The sequence below is a fragment of the Mobula birostris genome, chromosome 13, assembly GCF_030028105.1.
Source record: "Mobula birostris isolate sMobBir1 chromosome 13, sMobBir1.hap1, whole genome shotgun sequence".
NCBI classification, from domain to species: Eukaryota; Metazoa; Chordata; class Chondrichthyes; order Myliobatiformes; family Myliobatidae; genus Mobula; species Mobula birostris.
In genome coordinates this window covers 51,479,147-51,495,725 of record NC_092382.1, presented here as the reverse complement: position 1 = coordinate 51,495,725, position 16,579 = coordinate 51,479,147, and the positions used below count along the sequence as shown (strand labels likewise).

Below are 16,579 nucleotides of genomic sequence, written 5' to 3'. Positions count from 1 at the left end.
ATCAAGCCTCCTGTCCCACACAGTGAAATCATGGCTTTCATTCTGCCCGCCTGCCGCTTTCTGTAACTGATCACAACCCCCCCCCCACCCCCACACTGTTTGTTGTGTATTGAGGCCTTGAACAGAATCAACGTCTCAGCTTCGAAAGGATGTTGAGGAAATCACCTTGAAACACCAACAATAAACACAGTCACGAAGAGAAAAGCCACATGCATTCATCTGAAATGACAAGATTTGGAAACAGAAGCCGTGTTGGCTAAACAACTTTTCGCACACTTGCTTTGAAATCGTTCCTGATTTGAGAAGTTTTTAACTTTGGCATAAATTATGGAAAATCTCAACCGTTCAGGCAGGAATCTGCAAGAACACAAATACCACGACCACCAGAAGAGACAAAATAGAGCGAATAACTTCTTGCAATACACAGAAAATGCTGGAGGAACCCAGCAGGCCAGGCAACATCTAGAAAAGGAGTCCTGCCGAAGGATTTCAGCCAGAAACGTCGACTGTTCACTCTTTTCCTAGATGCTGTCGGGCCTGCTGAGTTCCTCCAATATTTCAGTCATAGTCATACTTCATTGATCCCGGGGGAAATTGGTTTTCGTTACAGTTGCACCATAAATAATAAATAGTGCAACTGTTTGTGTGCGTTTCTCAGATTTCCAGCATCTGCAGCATTTTCTCGTTTGCGAATATCTTCTTGATCACTGATCCAAAGCATAGGTAGCATGTCGACTGGAAATAAATATCAGAAGCTGAATTATTCTTACCTTAATTCACTAAGAATGCTCAGTCTCAGTGTGGGTATATTTTCATGTCGTTTTCTTCTAACTTCATACCAGACAATCAGACGAGGGTCATTTAGTAGCTACGGGGGAGGGGCTGGTGTAGCTGTTCTGTGACACTCACAGCGCGATTTTCTGTGCGCCAGCTGCTGCCTGTTTGCAAGGCGGATTCCAACACGCAGACATTCCTCAAAGCAGGGAGCGGCCTCTCTGCTGGAAGCTTATCTACTGATGTCTACTATAAGCCTCCGGACTCTCACAGCTACCTGGACTATTCCTCTTTTCTCACCCTCTCTCTTGCAAAAATGCCATCCCCTTCTCGCAATTCCTCCGTCTCGGCTGCATCTGCTCTCAGGATGAGGCTTTTCATTTCAGGACGAAGGAGATTTCCTTCTCTTTTCCCGTTTCGAGGTGTCAACCCAGCGTCTCCTCTTGTACCAAGATGAGGCCACCCTCAGGGTTTTATACACAACTTCCAGACTTTTGAACTCTATGTCTCGACTAATAAAGACAACCACGCCATTTGGCTTCTTAACCACCCGATCAATCTGTGCAGTCATTTTCAGGGAGCGAAGAATTTGGAGTCTAAGATCCCTCTGATCATCAACACTGTTCAGGGTTTCGCATTTCACAGTGTACCGTCTCATACATTCGACCTACCGAGCTGCCAAGATGATCATCACTAATCAAATCTCACTGAGATTTCTCAGGTCCTGTTGAATTTATTGCCAAGTGCGCAAGTACGGGAAGGTACAGGTACAGAAAAACACTGATTTGTAGCAGCATCACAGGCAAGTACACACAGAAAACAAATTACACAATTCTCTGTCAGTAACAATATATAAATATGTTTTACGTCATCCCGCTAACAGGACCAGAAAAACAGGGGCTGAGCCGCGGCTCATCTCAGACATCTGAAGATCTCACAACCCGGACCGACCCCGGTAGATTCTGTCAAGGAAGCGAGGCGAGGCCGACAGTTCAGGGAAGTTCATCCCCTCCCCGTTTACGTTTCACCGATCACCTTGTGTTTTTCTCTCCCTCCCCCACCCCCAGCTTTTATTCTCCAGTCCTACCGAAGGGTTTCAGCCCGTAACGCCGATTGTACTCTTTTCCTGGATGCTGCCCGGCCTGCTGAACTCCTATAGTATTTTGCGCGCGTTGCTCGTATTTCCAGCATCTGCAGATTTTCTCTTGTTTGAATTCAGGAAAGTTAAAGGGACTCACTGCCCAACATCAGACCTCCCCTGCTTGGGACCGGCTTCAATACTCACCGAAGGGAAATTGTCGGTGTTGCCTCGCAGAGAATAATCCTTTCCCGGATCCCGATCCCGATCCCACCGCCAACTCACTTCAACAAAGAACGGAAAACAACTCCGCCCTGCCCGTACTGAGCATGCGCGATGTCGTCTGCGCGTCATAAGCGCGGTGGGCGGGGCTTCGGAAACAAACCTGCAGCTGCTGCACGCAGACTGGGAGGTTGCAGGGAGTATGGGAGACAGAGAGAGATGATGAGAAATAAATTAAGGGAGTTGGGGATGCAGGAATTCACACTAAAAGGGTTGCTGGGCAAAGATGGGAGGGTGGTGTAGGTTTGTGTGTATATATGTATATGTGTGTGTGTGTACGATTGGGTGAAGGGATTTAGAATGTACGTCTAGTGCACATTCTGGAGCAGAGGGTGGCGGTAATGTACCATTAAACTGGATGCCAACCGCCGTAAAAACAAGATACAGACAGACAGCAGACTGGGAGACCGCTCTGTCCGCCAGAGAAAGCAGGATCTCCCAGTGGCCACACATTTTAATTCCACATCCTATTCCCATTCTGACATGTCTATCCACGGACTCCTCTACTGTAAAGATGAAGCCACACTCAGGTTGGAGGAACAACACCTTATATTCCATCTGGGTAGCCTCCAACCTGATGGCATAAACATCGAATTCTCTAACTTCCGCTAGTGCCCCACCTCCCCCTCGTACCCCATCTGTTACTTATTTTTATGCACACATTCTTTCTCTCACTCTCCTTTTTCTCCCTCTGTCCCTGTGACTATACCCCTTGTCCATCCTCTGGGTCCCCCCCCGACTTGCCTTTCTCCCCGGACCTCCTGTCCCATGATCCTCTCATATCCCTTTTGCCTATCACCTGTCCAGCTCTTGGCTCCATCCCTCCCCCTCCTGTCTTCTCCTACCATTTTGGATCTCCCCCTCCCCCTCCAACTTTCAAATCCTTCAGTTAGTCCTGACGAAGGGTGTCGGCCTGAAAGGTCGACTGCACCTCTTCCTACAGATGCTGCCTGGCCTGCTGCGTTCACCAGCAACTTTGATGTGTGTTGCTTGAATTTCCAGCATCTGTAGATTCCCTCGTGTTTGCAGATGCTGCGGATCCGAGGTAAAACGGGATCAGGTGACGGGTGGAGGGTCTCCCACCTGAAGCGGTGACTCCGCTCCTTGCCCTCACATGCTGCCCGACCACCGCTGCGTTTCCCATATTATTTCATTATTTCCCGGATTATTTCAGAAACATTTTTAATTTTTCCCTCTGTTTCTTTCCCTCCACCACTCCACCGCCCACCCCGGGTCACAGAGTTACGGGTTCGATTCCCATCCCGGTCCGACTCACAATTCAGATCCAAGCAGGAAATGTGCAGGTTTCACTTAAATCAGTCTCTGTTTAAAAACACTCATTTCTATTCACATTCCTCCGGCCTCACTGGACAACAACACTGAAACACCAAGTGAGAAACAGCAGAAGGTGCCCATTCAGCCCTTCTAACCATCGACAAGATGGCGGCTGCTCTCCCATCTCAGCCACATGTTTCTGCCTGATCCTCATTTCCTCGATCCCTTCGGTCTCCACACATCTGCCGGCCTCTGTTTTATGTGAGGATGATCACTGAGTCCTCACCGCCCTCTGTGGTGGGGATTTACAGACATTCACCACCCTCGGAGTGGAGACATTTCCCCTCATCTCAGTCCCGGACAGTCCACCCCCTTTTTCAGAGACTGGGATCCCTGGTTCAACCGGTAATGATGTTGTGCATTTCAATGTGTTCACCCCTCGGTCCTCGGTTCTCGAAATGAAAGGGTTATCACATTTGATCTTTCTTCATATGATGACCACACCACTCCAGGGATCAGTCTGGTGAATCTTCATTGCACTCTCTATAACAAATACTCTCTAACCTCTTTGTTAATCCTCTATGGAATTAATTTCCATCTTCTGCAGCCCCGTGTTGCCCCAACCACTCACCTCCCACCCCTGTCACTATTTCCACCTTCCCACCTCCCCCTCACCTGGACCCACCTCTCACTCCCCAGCTCTTGCCCCATCCCCACCCCTCACCTCTTTTCTCGGACTATTTCCCGTCCACTCTCAGTCCAGAGGGAGGGTTTCGGCCCGAAATGTTGACGGTCCATTTCCCTCCACAGATGCTGCCCGACCCATTGAGTTCCTCCGGCAGTTTGTTCTTTGGTCTGTATAACCCGTGTTAGTGTGGGGAGCGGGATTTTACACCATATTCCCGGTACAGTCTCAACAAAACACAAATAATTGTCACTTTGCCCGGACCATTGGCCCCGCTTGCAGGGCAACAGTCTGCCGGTGTTTGCCCCCCAATGTGGTGAATCGCCACCACCGTGGTCTCAGACATTTCCACAGATGAGCCCCTCCTGTCCCCACCGGGACAAACATCCTGTCCGCCCCCTCTCTCACCGTCTTCATCCTTTCAATAAAATCCCCCTCTCCCTCCCCGGGGAACCGGCATCAAAACGACGGGCCGAGCGGTCTCCTCCTACCTCTCAGCGATACATCAGACTCCGGCCGCAGGAGACGCTTCACAAACGCCCCAACTTCCCTCGGAGGGAAATGAAAATAAATCAGAAAGCGGACATTTACTTTGGGATTTTTTTCCGCTTTAACGGGCTGTTCGCTCTGCAGCAGAGACGAGGTAACGCCCTCTCGGCTGGTCCGCCTCCACTATTGGGTGTACCCAGTGATTGACGGCCGAACTCTCTCCGTTGTCCAAACATCCTTCCAGGTGAGGCGACCCTTCACCTGTGAATCTTCCGGGGTCGCCCGTTGTGTCCGCTGCTCCCGATGCGGCTCCTCTACACCGGTGACACCGGCTCCTCCGCAGTTGTGCGGGGTCGGGTTGTTTTTGGGAGAGGGGTAGTGTCGGTATTATTGCTGCGTTTTATGCGGAGAGACGGGTTTTTTGAAGGTTGTCCATTGGGATGCCGTTTTTTTACGCTGGGGGAGCTTGATGTTTCTCTCTGAACGGCGCTCATGTTCTTCCTTTGTTTCGTGGCTCTCTGGAGAAGAACAAAAACTCGCAGTTGTATAAGGATGCAAACACGAGGAAATCTGCAGATGCTGGAATTTCAAGCAACCCTCCAACCTGATGGCATGAAGATTGGTTTCTCCTTCCGATGAACAAATCTCCCCCTCACCTCTCCCTCCCACTCCCTCTCTTCCTCTCTGACTTTTCACGTCCTCTCACCTGCTGAACACTTCTCTCTGGATCCACTGCTCCATCTCTTTCTCCTATTCTCCACTCTCCTCTCCTATTAGATTCCGTTTTCTTCTGCTCTTGAGCTTTCCCACCTACCTGGCTTCACCTATCACCTTCCACCTCGGCATTTCCTCGCCCGCCCCGATTTTATTCAGATATTTCCCTCATTCCATCTCAGTCCTCAGTTCAACTGGAAACGTCGACTGTTGACTCTTTTCGATAGATGCTGCCCGGCCTGCTGAGTTCCGCCGGCATTTTGTTTGTGTTGCTCTGGATTTCCAGCATCTGCAGACTTTGTCGTGTTTGTGATTTACCTCTCCGTTGTCCCTCCCGCATCCGGCCACCGGCGGCGCTGCATGGACCTCCCACCCGCCCCCGACGCCCCCCCCCCACTAAACGCCGCCGGTGTTTCTAATGTTCGGGTGGCGGTGAGTAGGGACGAATCCCGGGGTTGTGTAAATCAGGAGACGCATGCATTGCTCTGCCGGACGGCAGGAGCAGGGATGCAGTGCCAATTTTTTTAGGTGCCGGAGCTGTACGAGGGGTGATTGATAAGTTCGTGGTCTAATGTTGTACAGCTCTCGTTACATGCACGTGCAGTTCAATTCTTTGAGTGATCATGCAGAAAGTTTGAAGTTAATAACTTTTATGGTATTTCTGTTTCAGATTATTGAAAATTGATAGGTTTTCTAAAATTGACTCCTTCCGCCTTAGGCCACGAAATTACAAATCACCGCTCGAATCTCAGGAATGATCTGCTATGTGTATGAGGAGCACTTGATGGTTTTGAACCTGTTCTCAATGGAGTTCAGGGGGTGGTGTGGGTTTGTATGGTTAAGTAAACCTACTGAATGCTGAAAAGCCTGGATACAGTGGACATGGAGAGGATGTTTCTATTAGACGGAGAGTCTGTACTCTGACAGCAGAGTCTCAGAGTAAAGATGCTTCCATTAAAAACTGAGATGAGATAATTTTTTTTGGCGAAAAGATGGCTGACCTGTGGAACTTGATGCCGCAGAGGTTGGTTGAGGCTGCCATTTGGGGACATGTATGACAGAGATTAATGTATTCATGATTGCTAAGTAGTTTCAGGGTTACAGGAGGAAGGCAGGAATATGGTGTTGGAATAAAAATCAGCCATGGTTGAGTGGTGGGGCAGACCAGATGGATCAAATCAACTAATTCAGTTCCTGTGTCTTATGTCTTACCATGACTGAATGATGGCTCCTTCTTATCCCATATCGTTTTGTGACGTGTGAAGGACAATAAAAGATTGTTCACTGAGATCATTATATTTGCCTTAAATGTTTATATTTCAGTAAGTTGTTTTTTTCTTAGCAACATGAAGCAGAAATGTTTGTTTCTCCTTTTTATTTTTAATGTGTGTCATTTTCTTTCATGTTAAAGTTAGACCTGCAGCGAGAGATTAATTGGAAGAAAAACCCCAACTGGAAGCAAACCACGACTGAAGACGAGGGAACAGCAACAAGTGAACCAGCCTGAGGACTGAGAGCATCAACTGGAGAGAATCCAGCTGACTCGGAGATTCCAGTGATTCAGTCAGCAGAAAGTTTGGTGAGTCTCATTTAGTCAAACTCTGGTCCTTTAGGCATTACATAACTGTATAAAGGAAGGTAGGAATCAGTTGGAGTGAGACTGAGTGTTCCCAGAAGAACTAGTTGTGCTTCTGTCAGCCCAAGTTGCGATCACTCCAGGTCTGGAAATGTGCTTCCAGCAGCCCAGCCCTTTAAAGCCACTCCCATTCTGTGGAAGTAGTATGCGGATAAAGTCACTTAGAGGCTGTATAAGTACAAACTCTTTATTCCACGCACCCGGGGCTTACTCAGTTTGTCGCTCAAACGGCAACAGTCTATAACTGTTCCCACCCAATCCACTAACTGACTAACAATTTCCCTTACAGCATCGATATATCCGTCCAGATACCCCCCCACACAAGACAGGCTGGGGCCAAAGTTATTTACTACATGACAGCCCCTAAAGACAAATTACAAAATAGTCATAATGGCTTACACACACAGAACAGACTGAAGCTGTCATCTCTCTGTGCATGAGTGCATCCTGAAACCCTAGCTAGCTGCCCTCAAGAAGAAATATGGCTCAGCATGGCTCAGCACATCTGTTGATCATCAGCAGTTTCTTTCAGAAAAACAGGCTGCTATTGTTTAACGAAGTGTTAACCCTTTTACATACTTTATCATTCCCTCCTTTTGATCATTACATGATCAACAAAGCAGTCATTTTTTTACAGAGAAGGCAACCGAGTACAGCATTGACATCAGTGGGTAAAAACAGCCTACAACAGTAATTATTACAATGATATGTACAACTATTAGGCCATAATGCAATATCTCGCCCCACATATTACCGAACAGGCCTTCGAAGACCACAATTTCGACCCTTCGGTGAACCCGTGTCAAACCTGCCCTACTTTCATGATGCTGTCAATCTCCTTGACAGTGTGCTCGGAGAGGGGTGTAATGTTAGACTCATCAGTGATATAGGTGCAGCATTCTGTGTCAATAATAGCACAGGTTCCCCCTTTCTCAGCTGGGATAAAATCTAAAGCCATACGATTCTGTGGGACTGTTTGCCAGATTGCAATCATTTCAGTGGATATTTCTGTTACTTGGGCCTGTATTTCTGTCGGGGCCCCTGCGGTATTGTGGCCAGCTCCTCAAGTACTGTAGCCAAATTGATTATCTCACGTGAATTCCTGGCTACTCCATAGGAGAGAAAAGCGATCATCCAAAATCGCTCAGTCTCAGTTATTCCTCTCCGCTGCTGGGCACCTCCAAGTATGGCCAGGATGCATGTTTCCCAGTGTAGGAAGTTCTGTTTGATGGGGGCCTGAGATACCATCCCTCAAAACACTGACAGCCACCGTCATCTCTGACTGGACCACAGTTCATCACCTCACTTCCCCGGGTGTTATTTGAGAAAGCCCAGGCTCAGAGTTCCTCACTCTGGTTGAGCGGGATTACTGACATTGGAATCATAGTTTTACCATGCTGGGGAATTTCACCACAAACCCAGCAGGCCCCTACTTCTACCTGTTTGGCATAGGTGTGACGCAGAGACGGAAAGGTGTTAACATGGGGGCCCCCGGATTCTGGGGTGAGCCCTCTCAAAGTCATAAAATGAACACCACTGTCAACCAATACATTTTTCTTTAGTCCGAGAGTTCCTTCAGTAACACGTTTGTTGTCTGTTCGATGTATCCACCGAGATTGCCCCTTCAGTTTCACAGCCGTGAGAGTGTTCAGTAACACCTGATATGGTCCTCTCCACTGAGGTCTGAGTTTCCCTCAATCCCAGTTCTTGATCAGGCGAAAATTCCCAGGTTTTATGGCGGGATAGTAGCTCATCTCTGTGGGGTAGTTCTCTTCCTTGTAAGCCTGTTGTACCTGTGAATGTACATGTGGCAGATCTATTTCCCCGTCTCTTCCCATAGGCCCTACAACTACTCGATGAGTAAACAACAAACGTTGCTTCGGAGTTTCTTTGGAAGAGGTGGTCGGGGACAGAAAAGGCCTAACGATGATGATAACGCAGAGACAGCTGAGGCCGAGACTGCAAAAAAAAAAGAAAGCTTCCTGCAACAGAAAATACGACAAGTCGTACATAAAACACGGATTTATTGCGACCGGTGACCTGCACGCTCCAAGCCCCCTGTGTGTGGTATGTGGAGACAAGCTGTCTAATGAGGCAATGAAACCCTCAAAACTGCTTCGGCACCTTGAGACCAAGCACCCTACACTTAAAGACAAACCCGTTGAGTTTTTTGTGCGGAAAAAATGTGAGCAAGCGGGACAGGAGCAAGTGGGACAAAAGGAAGTGCTGAGAGCCACCACCTCCACAAACGCTGCCGCTCTGAGAGTGTCGTACTTAGTGGCTAGCCGGATTGCTAAGGCTAAAAAGCCTTTCACCGTTGGTGAAGAATTGATTCTGCCTGCTGCCAAGGTCATGTGCCGTGAACTGTTGGGAGAAGCTGCAGCTAACAAGATGGCACAGGTTTCTCTTTCAGCTACCACAGATTCAAGAAGAATCGATGACATAGCGGAGGACATCGAAGTACAGCTGTTGGAACGGCTTAACGAGTCACCATGGTATGCTATCCAGTTCGACGAGTCTACCGATGTCGACAACAAGGCAATACTGCTGGTTTATGTGCGATATATATTTCAAGACGATGTGCACGAGGATATGTTGTGTCCACTGCCATTGCCAACTAACACAACTGGGGCAGAACTATTCAAGTCTTTGAATGACTACATGTCAGGCAAACTGGACTGGTCATTCTGTGTTGGAATATGCACAGACGGGGCTGCAGCTGTGACTGGACGGCTGTCTGGTTTCACTACCCGAGTCTACACACTGTATCATACACAGCGAAATGCTGGCTAGCCGAAAAATGTCACCTGATCTTAACAGCGTATTGAGTGACGTTATTGAAGTTATCAATCACATCAAAGCAAAAGTCCTTAACTCGCGTCTGTTTGAGCAGCTTTGCGAGGAAATGGATGCAGAACACAAACGCCTTCTCTTGCACACTGAAGTCAGGTGGCTATCAAGGGGGAGAGCCCTGGCCAGGGTTTTTGAGTTAAGGGAGCCACTAAAGAGATTTCTTTCAGGAAAAAAGTCACCACTGGCAGCACACTTCAGTGACGAGGAGTGGAGAGCAAAACTCGCTTATCTGTGTGACATCTTCAACCTGCTCAATGAACTCAATTTGTCACTTCAGGGGAGAATGACAACTGTCTTCAAGTTGGCAGATAAAGTGTCTGCTTTCAAAGCCAAACTGGAACTGTGTGGACGGTGAGTAGGCAGGGGCATATTTGACAAGTTCCCAACATTAGCTGGGATTTTGGGGGAGACTGAGGCTGCACCGTCCCTCTCACAGCTGGTGCGCGATCACCTATCTTCGCTGGCGACAGAATTCGAGTGTTACTTCCCAACCGCAAATGACCCGAGACCTGCAAAGGAATGGATCCGTGTCCCACTTGTGAATGTTCCCAGTGAATCATCCATGTCAGCGCGGGAAGAAGATCAACTCCTCGAGCTTGCAAGTGACAGTGGGCTGAAAAGTATGTTTGACATAACATCTCTGCCGGCATTCTGGATCAAAGTCAAGGCTGAATATCCTGAGATAGCCACGAAAGCACTGAAAACGTTGCTTCCATTTCCGACATCATGTCTTTGCGAAGCGGGGTTTTCTGCAATGAATGAAATGAAAACTAAATTGCAGAATAGACTGGACATAAGGAACTCCCTTCGAGTATCGCTGTCTCCCATCACCCCTCGATGGGTTGCAGGAAAACAACCCCAGGGCTCCCACTGATTCAGCGATATTGGTGTGTTGTAATGATTTTATATGTTCATATGAAGAAAATATGTGCTGTGTTTAATATCCAAAGGTTACATAAAATGTTATGATGCTATTGACTTATAAGTGACTTATAGTTGACTTATCACTATATTCATGCAAGGAAAATATGCACTGTGTGTTTAAAAATAAATTCATTACATAAACCCTTTTAGAAACAAAAATGAGTGTATTAGCCAATTATAAGTGACTAATATTCGACTTATCACCTGTATTCTGGTTGTGATTAACACCCCCCCCCCCCACCCCGTCGGCTGGTCTGCAAGAATATTGTCAATATTAAACCAGTCCGCAGTGCGAAAAAGGTTGGTGACCCTTGGTTTAAAATGAGAGAAAGTCAACATGATTTGAGAGGAAAGTGTATATTTCAAAAACAGACGATAAGAACAAATGTAAAAAATCATTGTATTTCAGTCAGAGGGGTGAATCTATGGAACAGTTGTAGTGAGAATTTAAAAACATGCACCACACTTAAAAAAGTTTTTAAAAATGTTTAAGAATATATTAATGAAGAAATATAAAATACATGATTTAAAATAAACGGGAGTAATGTAAATAAATGATACTTGGAACTGGATTTTGGGTTAAAAGATTATCAATGTTTTCGTTTTGATGTGAAGATTGACACCAAATATGTTTTTGTATAAGTAAGAGGGGTAGGTGTAATAAGCTGTAGCTTCAGCCTACACCCTTTCGCTCTGTGTTAAAGAATATCTATGGTTTTGTTGTTTAATGAAATCATCGTCGAGAATGATGTTTTTTGTTGTTTGTACTGACCAAAAAATAAAATTTCATTCATATCCTTCCCACCATTCAGCCCACAACCGTACACGTAGTCAGATCCCTTTCACCCACATCCACCCTCCCAGCTAGGGGACCCACAACTAAATGATTTCACAATCCCAGCTCAGCGCAAAATAAAACCGGGGCTGCAAGACCGCAGAGCCCGGAGCCTCTGGCTGTCCGGCAGAGCTCGTACTCGAACATTTCCCACTGCGACCGGCCCTCGATTTACACAAACCCGAGATCAGCCCCTTCCTCACCGCCGCCCGTACAGGAGGAACACCGGCGACGGCTGGGGTCTGCACCGAGTCTGCGCTTTGCAGGAGGTTCGCCGCGGCACCACCAGTCTGCAGATGCTGGAAATCCGAAGCAACACAAACAAAATGCTGGCCGAACTCGGCAGGCCGGGCAGCATCTATGGACAGTAAACATTTCCAGTTGAACCCTCCTTCAGGAATGAGAAGGAAGGGAGGAAATATCGGAACAAAAACGGGGCGGGTGAGGAAGGGGTATCGATAATCCACAATGAACTTTAATGACCAATAAATATAATTCCTCTCTTTGATCAGCTGTCTGAATGATCCCCTGACTCTGAGAGGAAGGGGTATCTATGATCCACATTGTCAGGGTGTTGAGTTTACCAGGAGACAGAGACTGCAGGGACGGGAGGTTTTCTGGTCACTAATACACTGTGTGTGGACCCCGCTGGCAATTCTGGTGTTGTGACCCGAATCGAGACAAACACCACGCTGCCCACTCCACCAACAACACGGCACAGCCGGACACATAACAGGGACTTTACATCTCACAACACTGGATTCAGTGATGAAACCTGAGATTAATGTTGTTGTCCCACTGAAATCATAAGAAACGTCCATTCAGGTGTTTTTAAATACGAGCGATCCCCCACAGGTGACGTCGAACAGCCCCCCCCCCCACATGCCTGACGTCACACATGGGTCTCCCACACCGGGATCTGCCCTCACGTGCGCAGTGTCTTACGTCACCCACGCTCTGGTGAGCTCGAACTTTATCGGTTTTATCGGTTTAACGGCTGGGCTACTAATCACGTGACCAGTCCCTGCCCCACCGCTGTCAACAGAGGATTCAGCAGCTGCGCTATTCCCATTGGTGCGAACCGATGTCAATCATTGGTTACACCCAGTCGCGAAGGCGGACCGGCCGAGAGGGCGTTACCCCCGCTGACCCCGTGTCCGATCTCTCCGTTAAAGCGGGATAAACCTGAAAGTAAATGTCCGCTTTCTGATTTATTTCCATTTCCCTCCGAGGGAAGTTGGGGCGTTTGTGAAGCGTGTCCTGCGGCCGGAGTCTGATGTATCGCTGAGAGGTAGGAGGAGACCGCTCGGCCCGTCGGTTTGATGCCGGTTCCCCGGGGAGGGAGAGGATGAAGACGGTGAGAGAGGGGGCGGACAGGATGTTTGTCCCGGTGGGGACAGGAGGGGCTCATCTGTGGAAATGTCTGAGCCCACGGTGGTGGCGATTCACCACATTGGGGGGCAAACACCGGCAGACTGTTGCCCTGCAAGCGGGGCCAGGACTGGAGTTGGGAGGGTGGGTGAGGAGAGGACATTTCGGATGGTGGGGGTAAGATCTCGAAAGATGATTGCTAATGCCTCCACATCCCTTCAGCCACCTCTTTCAGATCTCTGGGGTGAAAACCATCTGGTCCAGGTGATCTATTTACCTTCAGACTATCTCTGTTTCCCAAGAAACTTCTCCTGAGTAACGTAACTTTACACATTCTGACCACTGACATCTGGGACTTTCATATTCCTGCCAGTGTCTTCGACAGATGAGAGTGATGTACAATACTTATTCAGTTCATCTGCCACCACCTTGCACCCCCACCCCATTACTACCTCTCCAGCATCATTTCCCAGTGGTTTGATATCCACTTCTGCCTCTCTTTTACACTGTATGTACCTGAAGAAAAATTTAGTATCCTCTTTAATATTACTGGCTAGCTCACCTATGTATTCCATCTTTTCCCTTCTTATTTATTTTAGTTGCATTCTGTTGGTTTTTAAAAGCTTCCCAATCCTCTAACTTCCTGGTAATTTTTGCTCCATGCCCCCTCTTTCGTTTTTATGTTGTCTTTGATTTCTCTTATCAGCCACGGTTTTGTCACCTCACGTTTAGAATACTGCTTCCTCTTTGTGATTTATATATCCTGTGCCTTCCGAATTGCTTCCAGAAATTGCAGCTATCTCTGCTCTGTTTTCATCCCTGCCCGTGTTCTTTTCAAATCAATTTTGAACAATTCTGCTCTCATGCCTCTGTAATTCTCTTTATTCCACATCGGACTTTAGCTTCTTCCTTCTCGAAGGTCAGGGTGAATTTGATCATATTAAGATCACTGCCCCTAAGGGTTCTTTGAACTTAAGTGACCGAATTAATTCCGCTTCATTACAACACACAATCCAGAATAGCTGATCACCAAGTGGGCTCAACCACCAGCTGCTCTAAAAAAGCATCTTGTAGACATTCTAGGAATTCCTCCTCTTGAGACCAACACCGTCCTAATTTTCCTAATCACCTGCATGACAATCCCCCATGACTATTGTAACATTGCCCTTTCGGCACGCACTTTCTATCTCCCATTGTAATTTGTGGACTACATACTTACTACTGTTTGGAGGTCTCTATACAATTCCCATCAGGGATTTTTTTTTACATTTGCTGTTCCTTAATTCTATCCACAGATTCTACACCTTCCAACCCTATGTCAGCTCTTTCTAATGATGTTATTTAATATTTTAAAAACAGACCCACACAACCCCAATACCAGCTTGTTCTTTCAAGAAACATACCTGGGAAACAAGAGGACCTGCAGATGCTAGAAATCTAGAGAACTACACACAAAGTGCTGGAGGAGCTCAGCATGTCAGGCAGCATCTATGGATGGGAATCAACATTTCCAGCCAAGACCCTTCATATGGAATCTTGATACCCACATACCTGGAATATCAACAAGCAAAGGAAATAGAAAGTAGTGCGAAATAGGGAAAACCTTTGTCAAAATTTAGTTCAAGGCTTAAAAAAACCTGCCAAACAGAGCTGAATAGTTAACAAATACAACAAAGGCAATAAACACTTTCATCAATACCGACATTGACTTTTTTTTATATAAAAATATCTTTGTCCCATCTCAATCAGTAAAATTAACAAAGATACAGAACTGAAATGACAGCTTTAGAAAAGACTATTTACACTCAGACTCAGTTAGATTAACACTACCTTGGACAGGAGGAGGAAGGGGAATAACACACATGAAAAAAAAATCACACAAGTCAGATAAAACTTCTAAGTATATATTTTCATCAAAAATGAACAGTATTCATTGCTCCATGTGTGTATATGCCATCGTGGTAAGAAATACAGACCAGAAAACTTAAATGAGAGGCTAACTCAGAAATGAATCATCACTATGGAAGAAAACATTAACCAGTGGAACGAGTATGACCCTCCATGGGAGACATCCCAATGACCTGAGCAGACGAGATGTTGACAAGGAAGCATCGAGCACCTGACTGAGAGTTGGAGACCTCTTCCCAGAAACAGAGGGGTTCCTTGCAGAAATATAGGACAAGGTGGTCAACAATATGAAAACAAATCGAAAATACATGAAATACAAACAAACAAGGCAATAAATACAGAAAATGCCAAGAGAAACCAGACACAATCCAACACATTCCAGGATCCTGCAGCAGTTTAATTCAATGTGATGCAGACCTGCCTCTGATTTCTGACCCAGCTTCGCTGAACATCCAACTGATGGTTTCCCATTCTGCTTTCAGTCTTTAGAGGACAGGGGTGTTTTCTAACAACCCTTTAGAAGCAGGGAAAATGACCCATAATGTGGAAATGAGCCGTCAATAAGGTTAACTACCAATGTTATTCTTCCTCAGCCGAACGATTAGAGGGGCAAAGAATGTCTCAGACAGAACTGCAGTCAGCTCAATTTTGTCAGTCTGCAGAAAATTCAAGGGGAACCTCTTCACCCACAGAGTGGTGACTGTTTGGAACCCATCACCACAGGGAGAGCGAGAGATGAACAACAGGGGAGGATTTAAACGGACTGTGGTGGAACAGAATCACTGGCAGGGTCCAGATGGCCTGAGTTGCCTCTTTACTCTACATTAGCTGTGTTATAAATACACTAAGTACCGGAGACAGACTTCAAAATAGAACTGATTTATTTGTCTCAGATCCAGAATATTAAACTCCAGTCCCATTAAAGGTGGATATGTAGCTGATGAAACTCCTCCCATGCCCAGTGACCAGGGTGCAGAACTGGGTGTGGTGAGCAGCAGCAATAATTGCGGAGTTCAGCACCAACAGTCACTCTCAAAATTGCATTGAGAAACAATGATGGACAAATATCCAGCATGAAGCTTATTGAAACTTTATCCCCAGTGTGAACCCGGTAGCGTGTCACAAGGTTAGATTACTGAGTGAATCCCTTTTCACATTCACAGCAGGTGAGAGGCCTCTCCCCAGTGTGAACTCAATGATGCAGATTTGATGGAGATGGCTGAGAGAATCTCTTCCCAATCTCTGAGCAGGTGTATGGCCTCTACCCAGTGTGAACTCGCTGGTGTCTCTGTAGGCAGGATGATTGCAGAAATGCTTTCCCACATTCATAGCAGGGGAACAGCCTCTCCCGTATGAACTGACTGGTGTGCCAGTAGTTGGGATGACCAAGTGAATCTCTTCCCACAGTCTGAGCAGGTGAACGGCTTCTCTCCAGTGTGAACTCGCTGATGACTCTGTAGATTGGATGACCGAGTGAAGCCCTTCCCACATTCTGAGCAGGTGAACAGCTTCTCCCCAGTGTGAACTCGCTGATGTCTGTGTAGGGTGAATGAATGAGTGAATCCCTTCCCACATTCTGAGCAGGTGAACGGCTTCTCCCCAGTGTGAACTCGCTGATGACTCTCTAGGTTGGATGACCGAGCGAATGTCTTCCCACAGACTGAGCAGCTGAACGGCCTCTCCCCTGTGTGAACAGACTGGTGTCTCTGTAAAGTGGAGGACTGAGTGAACCCCCTCCCACAGTCTGAGCAGGTG

At 47.0% G+C, this 16,579-nt stretch overlaps 1 protein-coding gene across 1 annotated transcript in view; it reads right to left on the bottom strand.

Annotated features, from left to right (window-relative positions):
• LOC140206833 (NACHT, LRR and PYD domains-containing protein 3-like) overlaps positions 1–2,161 on the bottom strand; it is a 63,253-nt gene extending 61,092 nt beyond the window's left edge. Inside the window, exon 1 of the mRNA XM_072275073.1 lies at positions 2,060–2,161. The gene's annotated coding sequence lies outside the window, so the exon portion shown is untranslated. The remainder of the gene's footprint in view (positions 1–2,059) is intronic.
• Between the last annotated feature and the right edge of the window lie 14,418 nt (positions 2,162–16,579).